Source organism: Diceros bicornis (assembly GCF_020826845.1).
Source record: "Diceros bicornis minor isolate mBicDic1 chromosome 30 unlocalized genomic scaffold, mDicBic1.mat.cur SUPER_30_unloc_8, whole genome shotgun sequence".
In the NCBI taxonomy this organism is placed as follows: Eukaryota; Metazoa; Chordata; class Mammalia; order Perissodactyla; family Rhinocerotidae; genus Diceros; species Diceros bicornis.
The window spans coordinates 324033-331102 of record NW_026690906.1 but is presented as its reverse complement, the minus strand read 5'-3'; the positions used below and the strand labels follow the sequence as shown (position 1 = coordinate 331102).

Sequence of the window (7070 nt, the reverse complement as noted above, 5' to 3'; positions counted from 1 at the left end):
TCTTAGAGGAATGCCCTGAGCCATGTCATAAAAAGGAGAAAACATCACATTGGATAGCCTCAATTCCTGCATTATACAGACAGGAAACTCAGGTGCACTGGTAAGTGACCGCTAAGCCACTTCAGGGGACCACACACATGTCCCTTCTCCCACGCTGCACACAGGCTGGTTCACTGGACTTCCTTATCCCAGTGAGAACCTCTTGGCCTCGTTAACATAGGCAACAACACCGAAACTTCCGTTTGGTCCTTCCCACAATATTAGACAAGTTTGTGCAGCAAGGTAATATGCAATTTCTGCTCTACTATAGGGCTGGCTCCTTGGGAACTGGTTTTAATATCCCTGTTTAAAGATACCCTCAGAATCACAAAATAATTTGTTGCTGTGGGGGGTTATGGTGATAATTCTCTGAAGTCGTTTTTCCATTTAGCTTTTCTGATTGACTTCAAATACTACAACACCACACGCTTCTGAGACTGGTGGATGCACAGCTCCACATCTTTGCAGGGAGGAGGCACAACAGCAGAATATCTGTGGCCTGACTTTCTGGAGCATCGGCATTACTACAAGATTTGGGAGAAGATAATTTAGGTCATTTCCAAGGTAAGGAATGAAAGACTTAACACTAAGATGAGGTGGGAAAGTCATATGCCATTAATAATTGTCAGTAATATGTGCCTGAAATGTCAGACTTTCTCTGAGAAAGATCTCTGAGACCCTATTTCCCATTGTTTTAAATAGGAAAAATTAGAAGGCATAGCAAAGCTATCAAAAAACCCTACCAATATCCTAAGTAACACTATGGCACCTAGACATAAGTTACGAACATCATGTGCTCCTCATTTTGTTCCTCATTCAACCCAGTCCCACAGGTCTTCAGTGCATGGGGTGAACACGGCACTGTGCTAGGTGTCGAGGCCTTGGTGAGAATCTTGGTGGGGGTTGACCTTGTTAGAGAAAAATGGCATCATAAAAACTCAAATCCATGCCACTTACAAAACTGAGGCAAAAATGGAAAGACCCAGGAGCCACGCAAGGATGAGGGCATTACTAGATACTTGGGAGTATTAAAATCCATCTAATGGTGTCATGAGTGAATGTGTTCCACTTTAAAACAAAACACTGTTGTTACTCTGAGATATTGAGTTAGGATCTTTGTGCATATATGCAGGATTTAAAATGTTTATTGATGTATAACATGCGTACAGAAATATATGGAGAAGTCATCCACGTAAATATCAAAGAATTATTACAAAATGAAAACACTTCTGTGACCAAGAACTAGCACCAGCTTTACTCAGGCCCCGACAATCCCTTTCTCCCTATTTCCTCCCCAAAGGTAACTGATATCTTACCAGCAAACACTGTATATCGAGTTTGTCTTCTTATACAAGTGTTTTTTTACAGAACAATTTAAACAATATACAAAATAAGCAAAATAGCATAGTAGGCCCGTCACCCAGCTTCAACAACTACTAATCATCTGCTATTTTTGTTTCATCCACACTCCATCCCATTCCCACCTCACTTTATTATTCTTTTAAGCCTTTGTGCGTGTGTGGTGAGTAAGATGTATGCACACTGAAAGGCACAAATCTCAACCGTACAGTTTTGGCAAATAAACATGCCCATATATCTTTCATCCCTTTAAGAATAGGATAGTTCAATCACCCCCAGAAAACTCATTCCTGTTCCTTCCCAGGCAATTTTTTCCTTCCTCCGATGCAACCCCTATTCTGGTTTTTTCAGCATAGGATCATCTTGGATGAAATCATCCCATGTGTGTTTTTTTCTGTCCAGCTTGCCCCCATCAGCACTAGGTTGATGAGTCTCTCTCAGCATGTGTGTGTCAGCATTTGCTCCTTGGCACGGCTGAGGACGTTCTGCTCTGTGGATGCCCCAAAGTGAGCTCATCTTCCTCCTGGGGACGTGCAGCTCATCTCTTGTGAACAGTCTTGTACAAACGTTTTTTGGTATACTGTTTAATTCCTTTATTAGCATTTAAGTGACACACCTTTGCATTTTTACTGGTTGGTCCAGATTACAATATGCAGCTTTAAGATATCACAGCCTACCTAGACTTAACAGTTCACCAGTTGAATCAATGTAAAATATGGAAGACTTGCTACAGAACAGTTCCATCTACCTCTGTCTGTCCTTTGTGCTATTGTTGTCATAAATTTTACATCTACCCATGTTATAAATCCCACAATACAGTGTTATAATTTTTGCTTTAAATAGTCATAGGTATAAGAGAAATAAGTTAAGTGTTTGGAAGGAAATGCTTTGAGACTCTGCAATTGTACTGTTTCTTCTTTAAGTTTCCCCCACAGTTTTTGCATTCACCAGTCAATCTTTCCAACGGTAATTATTACTGTAGCGTTCTAGTGGTGATTTTCAATTTCATGCTATCTAGCGCATTTATTATTTGGAATTCTGTGAGGAAGATTCCCCACCCTCCCTCTCCCTTCGTTCTTCCTTTCTTTCTCTCTTTCTCTCATTCTTCTTTTTCCCTTTTTCTCTTTCTTCCTTCCCCTCCTTTCTTATTTAATCTTTTTTATATCAGTATAGCCTCGTGGATATTTATTTTATTCGCTGTGTAATAATCCAATGCTACCATTATTTGTTTTGTTGCTCACATTTTTCCAGCTTGAGTCATTGGGAAGTCTTTCAGCTTGATTCATTTTGACACGTCCCATCATTTTCTGTGTTTTTTTTTTAAAGCAATTTCCTACTTTCTGGCACTACAAGATGATCCAGGCTCATTTTGTATTTTCTATCTCCAGCACTAGAATTAGCCATTTCTCCAAGAAAACCTGGTTCCTTTTATTGGAGAATGATATTTAGAAAACAAGTTCTGGAAGCTTGGTGTGCTCATTAATATTAGAGTGTCACTGCTTCTAGTCCCTCTCAGCAGAGCTTGTAAATATATGTATGAATATAAACTCAAGTACATGCATCTGTCTATCGATCTATCAATCTATCTATCAATTTTGATAGATTTATTAAAAGAGACATGGATTCATATTGATACTTCCAACTCCAATCCAGCACCACAGGGTTTATTCTAGCATTCTCCTTTTGTTTATTTGTAACTTCTTTCACCAACAGTGAGAAACTTAACTCCAGTTAGCTACAACATGTTTACTGTGTCAACTAGTTTCAGAATTGCTAATCCATACCCTTATGAAAAACAAATTTACTACCTAGAGTACAGTGTTGGTGTCCAGTACTTTAGTTTTACAGTATCCCGTCAAAACACTGTCTTCCGAAGTAACTTAGGTCAGGACATATCATCCCCACTCCTTCTTTATGGTTATGTCACATGCTTGTAATACAGTGAGATTCATTTGTCACTGCATTCTATCTGGATTCCCCAGCATCTTGATTGATTTTTAAAATTTGCAGAGTAAAATTCACTCTTTGTTGTGTACAGTTCTATGGGTTTTGACTTTATGGTCATGCAACCATGTCCACAGTACCATACAGAGCTGTGTTTTTCACCCCCAAAGTTCTCTCATGCTATCCCTTTCTTTTCAACCCCTTCCCCTACTCTATCCTTTGACAACCACTGATCATTTTCCATCCCTGTAATTCTGCCTTTTCTAGAAAGTCATATAAATGGAATCATATTCTATACAGCCTTTTGAATCTGGCTTCCTTCACTTAGAGAAATGCAGCCAAGATTCATCCAAGTTCTTGTGTGAATCAAGAGTTTATCCTGGGGCCGGCCCGTGGCCTAGTGGTTGAGTGCGTGTTCTCCCCTACTGGCGGCCCAGGTTCGGATCCATGGCGCACACTGACACATCTCTTCTCAGACCATGCTGAGGTCGTGTTCCACATACATCAACTAGAAGGGTGTGCAAATATGACATACAACTATCTACTGGGGCTTTGGGGGGAAAAAGGAGGAGGATTGGCAATGGATGTTAGCTCAGTGTTTATGTTCCTCACAAAAAAAAAAAGAGTTTATCCTTTTTATTGCCAAGTAATATTATAATGTACCAATGCAACACAGTTTCTTTCTCCATTCACCTGATGAAGGACATTTACTTTATTTCCAGCTTTTGGCAATTATGAATAAAATGGCTATAAAAATTCCCACAAAGATTTTTGTTTAAACATTAGCTTTCAAATTTCTTCAGTAAATACCTAGGAGTGGGATATCTGAGTCATATAATAAGTGTATCTTTAGCTTTATAGGAACCTGCTCAACCAGTTCTAATTGCTCCTAGTCCTCACCAGCACGTGGTATTTGCAATTTTATTTTTTATTTCAGCCACTTAATAGGCGTGCAGTATCTCATTGTGGCTTCTACTTCCTTTTTGAAAGTGAGTTCTGCTAAATATAGAATTTTGTGTTGACTTTTGTGTTTACTTTCTGCACTTGAATGATGTCATTTTCTTGTCGAGTTCTCTCTTTTGTTTTTGATAGTATATCATCCATCATTCACATTATTTCTCCCTGTACGTAATGTCTTCCACTGTATGTGTGTAGTTCCCTGACTGCTTTCAAGATTTTCTTTTTATCTTTGGATTTTAGTAGCTTGACTATCGTGTACCTAAGTATGACTTTCTTTTATATTTTATTTTGTGGGTTTGCTGACTTTCTGGGATCTAAAATTTTAGATTTTCTACCAAGTTTTGGAAGTTTTATGCTATTACTTATTGATTTGACTTTCTGCCTCATTTAATTTTTCTGTCTCTCTCCTCTCTGCTTGGGACTCAATCATCTCACAGGTCATAAGGATCTCTTCATTTTTCTTCAAAATTTCTGAATTCATTTCTTCAGACTAGATAATTTCTATTGCTGTATCTTCATGTTTTTTCTACTATTTCTAATCTACCGGTAAACTCAAAAGTTTTTTTTTTTATTTCATCTTCCTATTTGGTTCTTTTGTGTAATTTCCACTTCTCTGCTGAGTTCCCACATCTGTTAATTCATTATGGGAATATTTTTCTTTACCACCATGATCATCTTTATAATAACTGCTTTCGTATTCTTGACTGCTAATTGCAACACATTGGGGAGAGTTTCTACTGCCTGCTTTGGGTCACATATGGATTACATTTTCCTTTTTCTTCAAATCCCATACTTCTTTTAAATTGTGTACTGGAAATCATGAAAGATAGGTATAGAGGCTCCGGATTCTATTGTATTCCTTGGAAGAGTTTTGTTATTTTTCTAGCAGGGAATCAACTTGGCTAGACTGAAATTCCAATCCTATCTCATTTACAGTGGGCATAGCTGAAATCCTAGTTCAGTTCTTTCATCTTCCAACTGCTGTTTTTACACTAGGCCTTCTGGGGCCTACCCTGCATGTGTGTTGTTCAAAGATCTGCCAATTTGGTGTGTGTGGGGGAGAAAGTTACATATATATTTTGCGATTTTCCTCTTTGTGGCTCCCTCCCTTCCAGAATTTCTCCCCTAACTTTCCAGCTACTCTTCCAGCCCAAAAATACATCCTCTAACATTACAAGTAAGACTGTAGTTTTTCCCTTTCTAGGCCATGTACTGATTTTGGAATGCTTTGAGGCAAAAGACTCAAGCTTGCAAATATCTCCTGGTGCAAGTCCCATCATTTAAGAGAAGATTCCCTCTCAGTTCTGCTTGCTTTTGGAAGTGATTTATAGATACACACAAATACACATTTATTATATATCTATTACATATAGCCACACGAGTCTGTATAAATATATATAATATTTTGTGCAGATTTTATCATTGCTATCTGTGAGAGTGTTAGTTCAACAGGCTACTCCACCATTACTAGAAACCAGACCTCGGTTTTGTTTCTTTCTTGGATTTTATATAAATGGAATTATAAAATATATAGCCTTTTGAATATAACTTCTTTTATGCAGCATTATGGTTGTGATATTCATCCATGCTACTACATGTAGCTAGTGTTTTTTCATTTGTTGAAAATAATTAATTTTTTAATGGTCATAAAATATGCATAACATAAAATTTTAACCATTTTTAAGTGTACAGTACAGTGACATTCAATACATTCACATAATTGTGTAGCAATAACCTTCAACCATCCACAGAACCATTTTCACCTTGCACTGAAACTTTGTGCCCATTAAGAAACAACTCCCTGTTATCCCTCCCTCTTGCCCCTGGGAACCACCATTCTCCTTTCTATTCCTATAAATTTGACTACTCTAAGTACCTTATATGAGTGAAATCATACAGTATTTTTCCTTTTGTGACTGGCTTTATTTCACTTAGCATAAATTCCTCAAGGTTCATCCATGTCATAGCATGTGTCAGAATTCCTTCCTTTTTAAGGGTGAAGAGTATTCTACTATGTGTATACACCACATTTTTTTGTCAGTTCGTCCATTGATGGACACCTGGCTTTATTCCAGCTTCTGGCTATTTTGAATAATGCTGTTAAGAACACTGGTGTACATATATGTCTTTATACCTCTGTGTTCAGTTCTTTTGCGTGTATACCCATAAATGGTGTTCTCAGATTCACTTTTTCACATGTAGGAGGGTTCCCCACACCTCCAACAAGCAATTCTTGGAATGCCAGCTGGTCGCCAGATAATTCAACTCAATTTGATGCTGACAACCCAGAGACACATCAGATTCCACAGGTTGATGGCTCCGTCCTATAAGTCTGCACACCCACCCAACCTCACCTCAACTTCAGGTGCCAGTTACAAGCCCAGGCTGTTACCGATACTTCTGACTTGTTGGCTAAAAACCAGAGGTTCCCACAACCTTCTCCTTGGGTTTTATTAATTTGCTAGAGTGGCTCACAAAACTCAGAGAAACATTTACTAGATCACCAGTTTATTATAAAAAGATATAATTCAAGAACAGCCTGTTGGAAGTGGTGCATAGGGAAAAGTATGGAGATGGTACACAGAGCTTTCATGCCATCTCCAGGTGCACCACTCTCCAAGCAGTCTTTGTCATTGCCAACCTGAAGCTCTCTGAACTGCCTTCTCTTGGGATTTTTATAGAGGCTCTCTCACAGGCATGATCAATTATGAACTTAGTTTCCACCCCCTCTCCTCTCTCTGGAGGATAAAGCATAGGGCTAAAAATTC

The 7070-nt window shown here is 38.4% G+C and overlaps 1 long non-coding RNA gene across 1 annotated transcript in view; it reads left to right on the top strand.

The window, feature by feature from the left end:
* The first annotated feature begins 565 nt into the window (after window positions 1-565).
* Window positions 566-7070, top strand: part of LOC131402206 (uncharacterized) — a 143664-nt gene continuing 137159 nt past the window's right edge. Inside the window, exon 1 of the long non-coding RNA XR_009218372.1 lies at window positions 566-603. This is a non-coding gene — a long non-coding RNA (uncharacterized LOC131402206). The remainder of the gene's footprint in view (window positions 604-7070) is intronic.